This window comes from Marmota monax, unplaced genomic scaffold (genome assembly GCF_021218885.2).
Source record: "Marmota monax isolate L192 unplaced genomic scaffold, Marmota_monax_Labrador192_F-V1.1 WCK01_AAM20220418_F8-fsc00120, whole genome shotgun sequence".
NCBI classification, from domain to species: Eukaryota; Metazoa; Chordata; class Mammalia; order Rodentia; family Sciuridae; genus Marmota; species Marmota monax.
Genome location: NW_026694424.1, coordinates 3790459 through 3807108, shown reverse-complemented (window position 1 = coordinate 3807108; position 16650 = coordinate 3790459). Strand labels below are relative to the sequence as shown.

The window sequence follows — 16650 nt, the reverse complement described above, 5'->3', positions numbered from 1 at the left end:
CAGCTGCAGAATGTCTTGACCCCTCACTGGTTGAACTACCAAGTCACAGTTCTCTGGACAGGGAAATATGTGCACAAGGAATTCTCTTGAACCACAAGATTCAGAAACACAATGAAATTTAAAGACATCTTTGCTGTTTCTGATTGCATACTTTCTACTTTGTGAGAACAGAAACACTTGGAAGAACTTCCTCTCAAAGTTTCTTGCATTTTGCTTTCATAGGTGCTTTTCAAAACTGATCTTACTGGCCTACTTTCTTTGGCTGCTGAGAAGTTCACAAGGACATGCACAGCCGGCCTGTAATAATTATGTGGATGTTAGTATGCCCTGGTATTAATCTTACCTGGGCTTTACATTATTTCCTTGCTCCAGTTTTCATCTCTCATCCTGTTGTATTATGAAAATCCCTTCAAGGCACTTCAGTATCTTACTGAGGTGTGAACTAAATACATCAAGGATAAAATATGTAGTGTAAACTTTCAAAATATGCTGGTTTATTTAAAGATGTAGAATTGTGATACATATTGACCACAGAGAATTTATCTGTTAAATTTAGTGAGAGACAGGGCTGAATTTGATTTGGTTTTAGGGGCAGAGTGTCCATATGATCATATTATTGTGTGAACTATTATTTTATATATCCTGTTGTGAAAATAAAATTTGTCCCACTTTGTAGAAGTGATTTCTGCAGGCTATTTTTACATGCACGATTCATTGTGTGACACAAAGGAACAGTTCTTTTGCTGCCTGAAAAAAAAAAAAAGTTAATGGGAAATTTCTCTAGATATATTACAGGGCTTATAAAATATTGTCATTATAAATGACCTAGTAACAATGCAACCCCCAGAACTTTTAGTGACATCAGAATTGATTATTTTAAGGGCTGGGTGATCTGCTCAGTTTAAAGCATGTTTAAGGGTCTGGGTTTGGTCTCTAGCACTAAAAAAAAAAACACATTGATTATTTTAACATGCTGATACCTATAAAACAGAGATGCAAACACCATACCCATCACGAAGAAGAGGTTCAGAGGTCGTACTTTAAACCAGACTGCTAAACTCTCTCACAGCAGATCTCTGGAAGCCTCTTGTTTTCATGTCGTTTCTAGGCAACTGGAACCCCAGAGGTAGAACCTAATATGACCATTCTTATTTGAAAGAGGACAAATTGATGAAAAGGAAAAAAAAAAAAACAACTATTATCTACTAGTCTTCCAGGGGCAATGAGGTGGGTAGGGGGAAAGAATTCTAGAGAGGAAAGAAAGGGAAAAGGAAATGCTCTTTCTGGTTGAATCAGTGGATGAGCGCAGGACACAGATGACTTAGATAAGTCAGTACACATCTTAAGCTTCCTGACAGCCCTCTTTAATCACCACTGTGGCGTGTGATGTGTCCCAGAGCTCATGGATTACCTTTTCATTCTGAGAGTTCTGCTGTTAGCAAATCCAGATGATGATTTTTCTTGATGAATTGAATTGCTGAGCGTGCTTAGAAGAGAGAGGTAGAGGAGGCCATGTTTGGGGGCTCTGATTCCTTCTCAGCAACTGGCAGCTGACTTTTCCTGGCTGGCTTCTTGGACTTCAGAGATCCTGCGTGGTGCCGTCAGGCGCCAGAAACAACAATCATGTCAAGTCGCACTTCGGAATTGAACAAAGTTATCTCTGTCCAGCACGTTTCCAAATGCAATGAAGAAAAAAAATGTATGAACAGATGGAGGAATTCACTTGTTCCATTTCCCTTTGGTGAATCTTAGAGGTTCATTTGCCCGTGGTGTATTTGTTTTACATACTTTTTAATTTTTTTCCCAGATTCAAAATTCAATATTTGAAAGTTGGTTCTGGCAAAGTTAACCAAATAGCTCTTACGTTAATTCCACAGATGTGTTTATTTGTTCATGTCTAGAATACTTTCTTTCTTCCAATTACCATTCCTTATAACCAGGGCATGGCAATAATTAGCTATTTTTTCAGGGCTTAAGTGTCTTTCTATCTGTTTAAATGTAAATAGAATAAAAACTCTAAGAGGAGAGGCATGACTAATACAATGAGTATTAGTGTTTTATAATTTTAATTGATGCACTAAATAACATAAAGCAATGGAGATATTTTTTTGCTCTTTACAATAATGCCTACTCTGTTTATTCTTCATTGTTTCTTATTTGTATTTTTATTTAGTACATAGTATTTAATTTTTCCTGTAGATATAAGAAACCCTACATGATGTGGCAGATACAGGCCTCCTGTATTTATTTATTTGCAGATTCATGTGTAGAGCCTATAACAGAACACTAATGGAGGCCTGCCAGTGAGCTCTATTTAGGGTAGAGTGGTTTAAGTTCAGAATTATGACCTGGCCCTTGCACTTTGATCCAAAATGAGCAAAGGAGTTTTGCACCTCTGAGACTTCTCTGTCTCCAGAGATTAAGAAATGTCAACTTATGGTTCTATTTAGTATTACAATATAGTTTAGCACAAAACTATTATGCTTTAAGCAAATAAAATTACCCAGACATTACAGAAATAGTCATATTCTGCCAAATGTGATACTTAGTACCGAATAGCACCCATTGTCTTGGGTCTGGCGTAAATACTAGCATAAATACTAGAACTTTTTTGGGTCAAGCATAAATACTTAGAACTTTTTTTTTTTTTTTTTTTAGATAGAAGAGTCACAAAGGAAGGGTCTAAAATGTGTTCAGGTAGTTCTGAAAAGAGAATTCCTACAATGAAAGTCATAGTCATGACAAGAATATTCAAGGAGAGCACTTGCTGAGGATTTTAGAGTTTGAGTAGATTTGTGTATTTGGAGAAGAGAGAGAGAACATCCAAATGGGTATGGCAAGTCAGAGACTTGCTCCTGGTGAAGGGCTGATGCTCTGTGATTCTAAACAGAGCCTGGGGAGCTGTTTCTAAATGTCATGTTGGGGTTGATTCTATAGGAGTTTGTGATCAATCACGTAGAGAAGAGAGAAGGAGAGACCATTTCAGAGAGTTGGAAGTGAGGAGATGGAAGGCACAGCTGAGGAACTGATTGCAGGATCACTAGATTGCATAGACAGTAGCGTGTCAGGGTGGAAGCCAAGAGGGTGATGTGCATGGTTTAAGCTTTGTGACTAGAGGTGTCCCATTGCATGATCGTGGAGGAAACAGTAAGAGGACGTTTGATGAGGAATGTTGATGAAAAACGATCACACACTTGAGGGGTCAGTTGGGAACTCAGGAAGACAGGTTTATACAGTGAGGAGAAATAGAACCTTGAATTCCAGTCTATTTAAGCCCTGCTTATAGGGATTTGGAATCGAGATTGAATGTGAGAGATAAGACCAATGTCTAAGGATAACAAGTGTCAGAAGGGAAAGGGCCATTTGTGGGTGATCTGAAGGATGGTGAGATTTATGCTGTGAATGGGGAATGATGATCCAGAGAAATCAGAATAGGTACCTGAGCTGTCCAGAAGGATATAATGTTGTTCAAAGGAGAGGAGGCATTTGGGAGTTTCCAGCACCAGGGTGCCCCGAATTGGAGTAAGGTGGGGGTTCGAGTTTATGAGCATGGATGTCACTGAAGGCATTTGGGAAACAGATTCATAAGCAGTAGGACAAGAGTGGCATGGTGGTTAATAGGAGCCCTAAAATTTGGTTTGAAGGCTTTATGTCAAAGCTTCTTTCCTGCTTAGTTGTCTTCAAGGTAAGATTTGGTGCTTTCATGTGTTTCATCTGAAGAAAAGATAATTTGTAGAGTTTTATATTTTTAAATTAATGTTTAATGTATTTGAGTTGCAAATTTCAAAATCTAATTTTTCTTGAGCTCTTACGTTTAACTCACACTCACTCTGTTTATAAGTCTGGTATAGTTAATGACCACTTTCAAAGGAACCTTTAAAGCTCAGTTAATTAAATTTCATTAAATACTTAAAACAGCATCAATAAATTTAACATATTAATTTCTCATTTTAAGTTTATCCAAGGTCTAACAAAACTAGATGGTCCCATATTCTGGAGAAATTGACATAAATGTGATAAGTTGAATTTCTCAGTAGAGTGACCCTTAAATTCTCATAAAAATTACAATATTGTTTTATAACCTAATAATTTTCTCTTGTATGTTTTGAATTAAGATCTTAAGTCTAAATAAATGCCCAAGCTTGATAAATACACAAAATAGCATATATGTACAAATTATTTCTAAACGCAAAAGTATTAATATGCTGAGCTTGTTTTTGCCTGGTTGTCCCTGTTCCTTAATCTAATCTGCACTGGTTTTAAGGAAGCTGATACACAGGAGACGGTTCTGTCAGCCAAGGCCTGGCCTCCTCAGCTTACTCTCTTTGCCTTCCTCTAACTTGAAGGATGGAGAGAAGTGGTCAGATTCTGAGCCAACCTTGCATTATCAATGGGCACTTGGCACACCTCATCTGATGGTATATGGACGGAGCCTCTGTATAACAGGGTATCAGATCTCTACTCTCACCTTAGATAGTGGGACCTGGTGTTAAGCGTCACATCAAACACTGTGTTCCAAAAAGTGTCCTCTGTGTCTTCTGTGGGTTTTCATAACACCTACAACTCCATGAGGGAGCTACGACAATCAAAATGTTTTGTAGGTGAGGAAATAGTAGCACAGAGAAATCACTAACTTACCCAGATTCACACAGCTGATAAAGGGCAGAGCTAAGATTTAAGCCCCACCTATGATGTTCCAAAATCCTCTTTACCTCTGCCTTTTGGTCACCTGATCAATTTTCTGCTGGGCATCTGAAGTTCTTTGTTTGATCTGCTCTGCAATATTTATGACATTCTGTTATGGCTAATGGTTTCCAGGTGTCTCCCCCTTTAAGTAAGTGTTCCTGGAAGACACAGCACGTGCATGCCTCTTCTGTACCCCAATCACAGCGAAAATATCTGTCTCCCCACAGATGTCCAGCAAATATTTTAATGAAAAAGTGTCTTAAGCTCTATTAAATGTCATAGTTAGACTTACTTTTAAAATATCAGTATGTTAAACTTGGTGGTCATTCATTGAAATCTAAAAAGAATTACATAAAGTAGGTAGAAAACTAATTTTTGTTCTCCAAAAAGAGGGTGTCACTTTGTCGCTTCGCACAGTAACCAAAGAACTAACGACTGTTAAAACTGTATTGCTTCAGGAAATGTCTAAGAGCAAGAGAAAGATTTTTTTAAATGTGTTTTGTTAATGTTGAAATGGTCTAGAAAGAAGCCAGGATGTTTGAGGGATGTCCTGTGCTTTGTGGTGAATGTGGAGATGGGGCCATATCCTTTTCTTTCAACCTTGTCACCCTGTGGGTGTTAGAGTCCAGGGAAACAAGGGTCCTCCATTTTATTCTTACGACCTTGTTCAAAATGAAGCCCCACATCCCCACACAGCAAAGATTGACAGAAGCACTCTCTACTTCCTGTAATTCCTAAAGCAGACTGGTCTCCATTCCTTCTGCACCTCTGTGGGTCCTGGGGTGTGTCTAGGATACCTGCTTCTTCAGGAAACTTATCATACCTGGTTTGGGCCCTGATATTTCAACGACTGAGATTTGGTATGTTGGCTCTATTGAAGACTTTAACATACAGGCCTATGCCTTTCTGTTATCTACCAGTGGATTAGCACAAAATATTGGCTTATCCCTTCATGTGCCAAAGTATGTTTATTTGAAAGAAAACAGCTGTACAGAAATATATGGCTCTTGCTCAAGAAAATCTGTTTCCCCAAAGATAAAATATTCTTCCTTTTTTTTTTTCTAATCTGAACTTGTCTTCCCTGTTCACTGCTTTCTTTAAACTTCATGATTATGATTGTCAGGAGGGTAGACCTGCTTACTCCATCTAGAAACATGACCCCCACACCCAATGCATTCTTTCCATGGAGTAACAAACTGGAGAAGAGCTGAGAAATTGCTCACCAGATGTATAACCCTGTTATTATCTAATGCTTTGATGAATGTCGGAATGGAGGATGCTGTAGAGAAAGAGGACAGCCAGCCATGCTCTGTTCAGATCTGGGATTTCCCTGGAGGAGCTCTGAAGTGTGACCAGTACCCGGGCCATCACACAGAGCCAAGTGTGCCCACAGGATAAAACACCACAGACTCACCAGAACCCAGGCTGTGGTCCAAGAGAAGGGATGACATTTATATTTTAGGAAGAGATGTTAAGTTTCATGATTTCGTTTGGTTTGAGGGAAATAATACTTATATAACCCATGTTTCCTTCAGGTAGCAAATGCATCTGCATGCCATTCACCTGCAACTCCTTTTACAACCTCTGTCTTCTTGGGAAGCATCCTGGGATGCCCTTGGCTTTCTTCCCGGGAGCCACCTCACATCTCTAGCAGGGCCACTGAGACAGAAGTTCAGATACTGTCTCACTGACTCTCCATCTGCTGCTGTCCTTGACTCTGCCTGGGGCAGCCTCTTGCCCTCCAAGTGGAAAGCAGCAATTTGACAATTGCTGCCCCTACTACACGTGAAGCTATTCAACGTTCTTATTTTCATAAGAGCTTTATTGAAACAAAATTCACATTCCTTGCAATTAAGTGTGGAGTTCATTGGGTTTTAGTATGTGCACATTTATGTGACCATCACCGCTATCTGATACTAGAATATCTTCCTCACTCTAACAAGAGACCCACACCCATTAGCTTTCACTCTCCATTTGCCCTCAACCCTCAGCCATAGGCAACCCATGACCTCCTTTTGTTTCTATATTTTTGCGTATTCTGGGCATTTCATGTAAAGGGAATAAGAATCTATTTTTTTGTGATGGACTTCTTCCACTTCACATAAGGATTCCTAGGCTTGTTCATGTTGCAACATGTATCAATATTTAGTATTTTCATTGTAAAATAACATTGTATTTATGGATTCACTAAATTACTTCCTATCAGTTGGGAAGTAATGTAGTAAATCTATAAATACAATATCTATAAATACAAATCAGTTGATGGACATCCCCCCCCCCCCGACTTACCCCCCAACCCCCATCTGTCTGTCTGTCTCTCCCTGGTTCATATAAATAATGCTGCTATGAACATTTGTGTAAAAGCTTTTGTATGGATACATTTTTATTTCTTTTAGGTGCACACATAGGAATGGAATTGCTATATATGAGAGTTGTTTGGTAATTCCTGTACTCAACTTTTTGAGGAACTGCCAGACGTTTTTCATAGAGGCTATTCGATTTTATATTCTCATCAGAATGTAGGAGGGTTCCAACTTTTCCATATCATGCCCAACATCTGTCATTCTTCTGATAATAACCATCTTACTGGGTGTAAAGTAGCAACCCATTGAGGTGTCAAGGAGGTTTTTCAAGCTCTCTTTCTAGGGCTTTTCTGAATTGTGGAAATGGGGCACTCACAGCAAAGCTCTCTGTAAAGAAAATATATTTGAAGATCGTTGTCTAACATCTAGTCTTTAGAACTCTCTTATCACTAAGAGGGAGAAGGATTTCCAAGTGTCCCCACTGCCACCTTTCCCAAGTTCTACTTGCAGAGTCCTGCCCCTTCACTTTTACATGTTTTTCCTAAAGTCCTCAGACTTCAGCAGAAATGTGCATTCAACATCACTTTACAAATTAATTTTCTTTTTTCCATCATCATTATTATTATTGGTATTTTTACTGTTGTTTGCAGTGTTTGGGATTGGGCCCAGGAACTTGCCCAAGCTAGGCAGGTGTCTGTCACTGAGCTACATCCCCAACCTCTGAACTACCTTGAAAAACCTGTGTCTTTTCTTGTTGTTCTACCCATGGCTCCCTAGTTTGGGCACAGACCTCCTTAAACTTCACTTAAATGTTTTTCTCTCTTTTACTTTACAATTGACCTCGCTTGATGCAACTGGCTTCTCTGAAGGAAAAGATTAAATTAACAAACAAACAAACAAAAACTATTACAGCTATTGTAATTAGTCTCAAGTCATAAATGAGAATGTGCATATATCTAATGAGAGATAATTTTTGCTGGTAAATGAATGCATTTTTCCATGTCTCCTTAAGGTCTTCCCTTTATTCTAAAATTTGAATCACCATGATGCATATGATAGAGCAGAATAAAATCAACAGAGAGGAAATCAGGCAAAAGGAAAGTAAGGATCGCAAACTAAAATCCAGCTGAGGAGCAAGTAGCATTCACAGTGCTTGGCCTCAGCACAAGTGTCAGAGGTGGTCACTGGGTTCTCTGAATTCTCTAATTGCCCTGACAAGAAAAGGAACACATTCAAGCTCAAAATTTGTTATATTTATATGACATCAACATGGGAGTTGCTCAGGACTATCATTTGTCTTTCTGTAAGAGTATAAACGTTTCCTGTGTGTTCCTGTAATGGGGATGTTGTATGAAGTTGTGGGCTAAAACACAATAACACCCAATAAACAGCATGCCTCTAGTGCTCTGTAGACATTCCTCAATGCAAACAAGTGGCATAAAGCTGGGGATTGTTGCATTAAATCCATTCTCAAGGCCTTTTTATAGACAAAAGTATGCTGTTCATTGGTATTCTTGATTTAGACATAGCGCCTGGTACTGGGTCTGCAGAGTGACTTGGGCACACTTGGAGTCTCTTGATGTGTATTCTGATGTGTATCGGTTCTGTTTGATATTAAAGATAAAATCCACTTTTGTTAGTGTTTTCTCCTGGGGATAGATATGTTTGTATATATAACTGCAATTTCTGTCTCAGATGGCTCCCAAATCAATTTTCAACCTAAGAAAAAGACTCGTATTTTCTTTTCAAAAGTTGTGGATTGATGGTTAGGGTGAAATTATATATGTGGGAACCTCTCTTTGGCAATCTCTACATTTTGTGGGAGATTTAACATTTCTTCCTTTCTCTGCTTTTATTTCCCCCAAAGAAAAAAGGAGTTGAGTGTGAGAAAAGACTATAGAGAGAAAATTGTAAAGCACATCTGTTTTGTGTGTACTCAGAGGTTGCTTGCTAAAAAAGTAAGATGTGGAGTTAAAAAGGAAAGAAGATATCCTACAGTCCAGTTGAGTTAAGTTTTATAAGGAAAATGAAACCATGCTTAGGTTTGAATGTCACTTACCCACATAGAAAGAGAAGCTGGAAAAGAACATTTTTCCCTCCTCAGAAAACCAACAGCTCAGCTGGGATAGGATGACCTCACGTGTACAAGGGAACCCCACTGCGTGCCCAGAGTATGTGGTCAGGACAGAGAATGCACACACAGCCCCTGGCCTCATGGTGGTTACACTTAGGTTTGAACACAAATCACTGAAGCTGGGATGAGTGGTATTTTTGTGCAAACCCATAGCAGCAGGAAAGAAGATGAGTCAATTATTGAATGTGTTTCTGCTTAATGGACACTTTCTCCTGTTTTCAGAGATGTTTGTGTCCAAAACTACTTGATGAGAAGGGATTTATATATAAATCCTCCCTGGTTAGAAATACAAATGGTTTTGTCTATAATAAATCAAAATTGGAGCAGCACTTCCTAAAAAATTTTCCCCCATGGTGGTGGAGGAGAAAAATATATCTTCATTTTGAAGCTGTTTGACATTTTGAAATACAGAATCTGGGGAAAAGAGTGAACACATCTCTAACAAGGAGAATGCTAAAACTCCCTGAAGCCAATGAATTACAGAATTTGGCTGATGAAAATAGTTTTACTGCTTTTGAAAACAGGTGCTTGGAAAGGCAGCTCCAGGAAGCAGTGTTCTGTGTTGTCCAGGGCTGTGATACCCCCTCCCCACTTCCTAGAACAGAATCTGGAGGGCTGTAGTTTTTCAGTAAATACTGAATAGATGAAAGGATGAGTAGGGTTGAAGATGCTGTCCAATGGAGCCATGGGAGACCTGTGCAAAGTAATAGATGAGACTACATTTTAGTTAGCATTGAAAGTGCTTATACTTTTATGGCTGCTTCCCTGGTACTTGAGGTTGACATCACTAAACATTTCCAAGCATTTCCTTCCAATATTACACACATATCATATGGAATTTTCCATGAATTTTGCTGAACAAAACTTAAATTTTCACAAAGAAAGAACCAACTGATTAATAAATTTCTCTATAGTTATCAAATGTCTCAGTCTACACATTCAGTATTTAATTATTTAGCTATGGGGATGCAAAGTCTCTCAACACAAAAATTGAAGGAATAAAATGAATGAATTAGTAAGAATCCTCAGTAGTGAAACCCATGAGCTAGCTAATACACTAAATTGACTGTTTTCTGTATTCATAAACATGCATGAAAGTTCATTCAAATCCATGTCTGGAGTCTCTGTTCTGTGTCAGGCATTCTCTAGACACAGAAGTAAAATTAGTCAATAAACCCATGATCTTGCCCTCATGGAGATTATATTCTAGAGAGAGGAGAGCAGTAAACAAATTTTAAAATAACGAAATTGTATTACAATGTTAGTCATAGTGTGTTGAAGTAAGAGAGAGTGGGTGAGGAAGTAGATCATGGTAGCAGTGCAAAGGATCTTAGGAAAGCAAGGAAGTAACTTCTTTAGACAGAATGATGCCCTTCAGACTGAGAGAGGTAGTATTTAAAAGTGCCTGAGATGCAAGGTGTTTACAAATCAAGGAGTGATCATTGTGCTTGGTTCAGAGTAAGCAGGCAGGAGGGTGGTTCCAAGTGACATCAGGATAATAGGGGACAGATTCTGTAGGGTCTCAGAGATCATGGTAATACATGCCAATGATGGGTTGGCTGTTCCTTACCAAATCCCACCTCCTAGCCCTGTGCTGGTATTCAGTAAAGAAATATGCATAAAGTGTTCAATCTGAAGAACTGGGTGAGTATGGTCTAATGTTCTGAGTAAGAGTAGAGAAGAGCAAGATCAAATAGTATAAATCAAGGCTTAACTTTGGTCAGAACATGTAAACTTGGAGATGCTTGTTGGAATTCCAAGTGCATGTGAGGAACAGACAGAGGTGTGAGTCTTTAACTCACAGGGGATGTCGAGGCTGTTGATATAGAATTGGATGCTGCAACATATAGAGGTCATTCAGGCTGTCACACAGTATACCACAGAGCATGCATGTAGCCTACGAAGAATAGAAATGCATTTCTCACAGTTTTAGAGGCTGGGAAGACCAACATCAAGGCACCAGTATTTTGAGTGTCTGATAAAGCCTAGCTCCTCACACAGAGCCATTTCTTTTTTTAAAACAATACTTTTTTTTTTTTTTTAGTTATAGTTGGACACAATACTTTTTATTTATTTATTTATTTATTATGTGGTGCTAAGGATCGAACCCAGCTAGGCCTGCTCTCTACCGCTGAGCCACAACCCCAGCCCAACACAGAGCCATTTCTCACTGTGTTCTCGCCAGGCAGAAGCGGGTAAGAGAACTCTCTGGGGTCCCTTTTACAAGGACACTGATCTCAAGGATCCCCCCACTTCTGACCTGATCACCTTTCTTTTTTTTAAGCTCCCAATGTACTTTTATTTTTTTATTTATATTTTTAAGAGAGGGGAGAGAGAGAGAGAGAGAGAGAGAGAGAGAGAGAGAATTTCTGATATTTATTTTTTAGTTTTTGGCAGACACAACACCTTTGTTTGTATGTGGTGCTGAGGATCGAACCCGGGCCACATGCATGCCAGGCAAGGGTACATTTTTTTTTTTTTTTTACAATGGAACTTGTTTATTTACAAACAGAATCTACATCCATGTCTCATAACACTGATATTGGATAAGTATTGGAGGCATAACAAAGGAATTCAATTTGTGAAAAGCCATTTTTCTAATGCCCTGTTTTACTTCCTTAAAAAATATATCCTAATCTAAATGAACTTCACATCTCCTTGATCTAGCATAGTATCTTGTGCACATGAGTCTGTCTCAGGATTTGCACTTATGTTGTAGTGATTTATTACCTACTTATTTGTGCATAGGTCACTGTAGATTGTGAGGATGTGTATCATCTTGCCCAACTTTGTCTTCATTGCCTACAGTGGTCCCTGATAACTGGTAGCCAGTTATAAATGAACCAACAGGGAGTGAATGACATCTGTGGTGGTTCTAAGCTCTGGCTACACTTTAGACTTCTCTAGGGAGCTTTTGTAAAATAATGATTTCTGAAAACTTCCCCTAGAGGTCTGACTTAATTGTCTTGAGGTAAAGAACTGTCACGGGACTTTGATAATCTAGCCAAAATGATTCCAGTGTACAGTCAGAGCTGAAAACCAATATTGGCCAGATAATCTAAATATACTATTCAATCTAGTGAGATTATATCATAGTTTTAACCAATTACTACATGAAATTAGCATTACAGATATCATAAGGAAAAGACAGTTCTTGCCCTTTAAAGAACAACAATTTGATAGCAAAGCTAGAACGGGTATTTAAATCACACTGCATGATGATGATGATGATGATGATGATGATGTTAGAAACACTTCTATCAAATCTAAACTGCTCATCAGCAATGGTGCCCTTCACTACATGCACTGTTTGATTTAGTTTCTTTTCTTTTCTTTTTTTTTTTTACATTTTGTATTTGTGTTTTATTTTTATTTTTGTGTGTGTGGACTTTTTTATTGGTTGTTCAAAACATTACAAAAATCTTGGCATATCATATTTCATACATTTGATTCAAGTGGGTTATGAACTCCCATTTTTACCCCATATACAGATTGCAGAATCACATCGGTTACACATCCACGTTTTTACATAGTGCCATATTAGTAACTGTTGTATTCTGCTACCTTTCCTATCCTCTACTATCCCCCCTCCCCTCCCCTCCCATCTTCTCTTTCTACCCCATCTACTGTAATTCATTTCTCTCCCTTGATTTTTTTCCCTTTCCCCTCACATCCTCTTACATGTAATTTTGTATAACAATGAGGGTCTCCTTCCATTTCCATGCAATTTCCCTTCTCTCTCCCTTTCCCTCCCACTTCTTGTCCCTGTTTAATGTTAATCTTTTTCTCATGCTCTTCCTCCCTGCTCTGTTTTTAGTTGCTCTCCTTATATCAAAGAAGACATTTGGCATTTGTTTTTTAGGGATTGGCTAGCTTCACTTAGCATAATCTGCTCTAATGCCATCCATTTCCCTGTAAATTCTATGATTTTGTCATTTTTTAATGCAGAGTAATACTCCATTGTGTATAAATGCCACATTTTTTTTATCCATTCGTCTATTGAAGGGCATCTAGGTTGGTTCCACAGTCTTGCTATTGTGAATTGTGCTGCTATGAACATCGATGTAGCAGTATCCCTATAGTACGCTCTTTTAAGGTCTTTAGGGAATAGACCGAGAAGGGCAATAGCTGGGTCAAATGGTGGTTCCATTCCCAGCTTTCCCAGGAATCTCCATACTGCTTTCCAGATTGGCCGCACCAGTTTGCAGTCCCACCAGCAATGTACAAGAGTACCCTTTTCCCCACATCCTCGCCAGCACTTGTTGTTTGACTTCATAATGGCTGCCAATCTTACTGGAGTGAGATGGTATCTTAGGGTGGTTTTAATTTGCATTTCTCTGACTGCTAGAGATGGTGAGCATTTTTTCATGTACTTGTTGATTGATTGTATATCCTCCTCTGAGAAGTGTCTGTTCAGGTCCTTGGCCCATTTGTTGATTAGGTTATTTGTTTTCTTATTGCTTAATTTTTTGAGTTCTTTGTATACTCTGGATATTAGGGCTCTATCTGAAGTGTGAGGAGTAAAGATTTGTTCCCAGGATGTAGGCTCCCTATTTACCTCTCTTATTGTTTCTCTTGCTGAGAAAAAACTTTTTAGTTTGAGTAAGTCCCATTTGTTGATTCTTGTTTTTAACTCCTGTGCTATGGGTGTCCTATTAAGGAATTTGGAGCCCGACCCCACAATATGTAGATCGGAGCCAACTTTTTCTTCTATCAGACGCAGTGTCTCTGATTTGATATCAAGCTCCTTGATCCACTTTGAGTTAACTTTTGTGCATGGCGAGAGAAAGGGATTCAGTTTCATTTTGCTGCATATGGATTTCCAGTTTTCCCAGCACCATTTGTTGAAGATGCTATCCTTCCTCCATTGCATGCTTTTAGCGCCTTTATCAAATATAAGGTAGTTGTAATTTTGTGGATTGGTTTCTGTGTCCTCTATTCTGTACCATTGGTCCACCCGCCTGTTTTGGTACCAGTACCATGCTGTTTTTGTTACTATTGCTCTGTAGTACAGTTTGAAATCTGGTATCGCTATACCTCCTGATTCACACTTCCTGCTTAGAATTGCTTTTGGTATTCTGGGTCTTTTATTTTTCCATATGAATTTCATGATTGCTTTATCTATTTCTACAAGAAATGCCGTTGGGATTTTGATTGGCATTGCATTGAACCTATAGAGAACTTTCGGTAATATCGCCATTTTGATGATGTTAGTTCTGCCTATCCATGAACAGGGTATATTTTTCCATCTTCTAAGATCTTCTTCTATTTCTCACTTTAGGGTTCTGTAGTTTTCATTGTATAAATCTTTCACCTCTTTTGTTAAGTTGATTCCCAAGTATTTTATTTTTTTTGAGGATATTGTGAATGGGGTGGTTTTCCTCATTTCCAATTCAGAAGATTTGTCACTGATATCAGGAATGCCTTTGATTTATGCGTGTTGATTTTATATCCTGCTACTTTGCTGAATTCATTTATTACCTCTAGTAGTTTCTTTGTAGACCCTTTTGGGTCTTCTAGGTATAGGATCATATCATCTGCAAATAGTGATAATTTAAATTCTTCTTTTCCTATCTTAATGCCTTTAATTTCTTTTGTCTGTCTAATTGCTCTGGCCAGTATTTCGAGAACTATATTGAATAGAAGTGGTGATAGATGGCATCCCTGTCTTGTTCCAGATTTTAGAAGGAATGCCTTCAGTTTTTCTCCATTTAGAATGATGCTAGCCTGAGGCTTAGCATATATAGCTTTACAATGTTGAGGTAAGTTCCTGTTATCCCTAGTTTTTCTAGTGTTTTGAACATAAAGGGATGCTGTACTTTGTCGAATGTTTTTTCTGCATCTATCGAGATGATCATATGGTTCTTATCTTTAAGTCTATTGATGTGGTGAATAACGTTTATTGATTTCCGTATATTGAACCAGCCTTGCATCCCAGGGATGAATCCTACTTGATCATGGTACACAATCTTTTTGATATGTTTTTGTATCCAATTTGCCAGAATTTTATTGAGGATTTTTGCATCTAAATTCATTAGGGATATTGGTCTGTAGTTTTCTTTCTTTGAGGTGTCTTTATCTGGTTTGGGAATCAGGGTGATATTGGCCTCATAGAATGAATTTGGAAGTTCTCCCTCTTTTTCTATCTCCTGATATAGATTGTAGAGTATTGGTATTAGTTCTTCTTCAAAGTTCTTGTAAAACTCTGCTGTATATCCATCCGGTCCTGGGCTTTTCTTGGTTGGTAGTCTTTTGATGGCTTCTTCTATTTCCTCACTTGATATTGGTCTGTTTAGGTTGTTTGTATCATCCTGACTCAATCTGGGTAGTTCATATATCTTAAGGTATTTATCGATGCCTTCACTATCTTCTATTTTATTAGAGTATAGGGTTTCAAAATAATTTCTAATTATCTTCTGTATTTCTGAATTGTCTGTTGCGATGTTGCCTTTTTCATCCCATAAGCTAGTAAGTTGGGTTCTCTCTCTTCTTCTCTTTGTTAGCGTGGCTAGTGGTCTATCAATTTTATTTATTTTTTCAAAGAACCAACTTTTAGTTTTGTCAATTTTTTCAATTGTTTCTTTTGTTTCATTAATTTCAGCTCTAATTTTAATTATTTCTTGCCTTCTACTGTATTTGCTGCTGATTTGTTCTTCTTTTTCTAAGGCTTCGAGGTGTAGTGTGAGGTCATTTATTTGTTGACTTTTCCTTCTTTTAAGGAATGAACTCCATGAAATGAATTTTCCTCTTAGTATTGCCTTCATAGTGTCCCAGAGATTTAGATATGTTGTGTCTGAGTTTTCATTTACCTCTAAGAATTTTTTAATTTCCTCTTTGATGTCTTCTGTAACCCTTTGTTCATTCAGTAGCATATTGTTTAATCTCCATGTGATGTAGGATTTTTCCTTTCTCATTTTATTATTGATTTCCAATTTCATTCCATTATGATCAGATAAAATGCATGGTAGTATCTCTACTTCTTTGTAATTGCTCTGATCACCTTTCAAAGGCCCCACTCAGTGACCTTGCATTGAGGATTATGTTTCAACACATGGATTTTGGAGAATACAAGCATTTAATCTCTGGGAGTCTTTTAAACGATGGAATTAGATATAATCATCTAAGATGGTGCCTCTCAAGATAATCGCTAATGAAAAGACTCCATTATGTCCTAATTTTCTGTGGCTGATACTTTGTTAACTACAGTCTTTGTTTTTAAAGGATGTTAAACTAAATAAAATAAAATGACAACATAAACAATAGGGGTTATTTATGTACATGGAAAACAAGGACATAGAAAATGTAAGAGCCACTCTTTCTCCCTTAGAATACATGAACTGTTCTGCTTCATTGCTATAAAGGGTTCCCTGGCTTTCTCTGTTCATCTTATTTGGCTGATAAGAAGTTCTTGGGCAGCACCTGCCCAGGTGCCATTCTGGTAACCCCACCAACCTGGGAACCAGTATAGAGGGAAGAGGAGCCCAGGCCCCCGCTTTAGTTAGTCCTAAGGAAGCTGAGGAGGGAGGT

At 38.2% G+C, this 16650-nt stretch overlaps 1 protein-coding gene across 2 annotated transcripts in view; it reads left to right on the top strand.

The window, feature by feature from the left end:
• The window catches only part of Fbxl7 (F-box and leucine rich repeat protein 7), a 387648-nt gene that overhangs the window by 212899 nt on the left and 158099 nt on the right, over positions 1 to 16650 (top strand). The gene's annotated exons all lie outside the window — the stretch shown is intronic.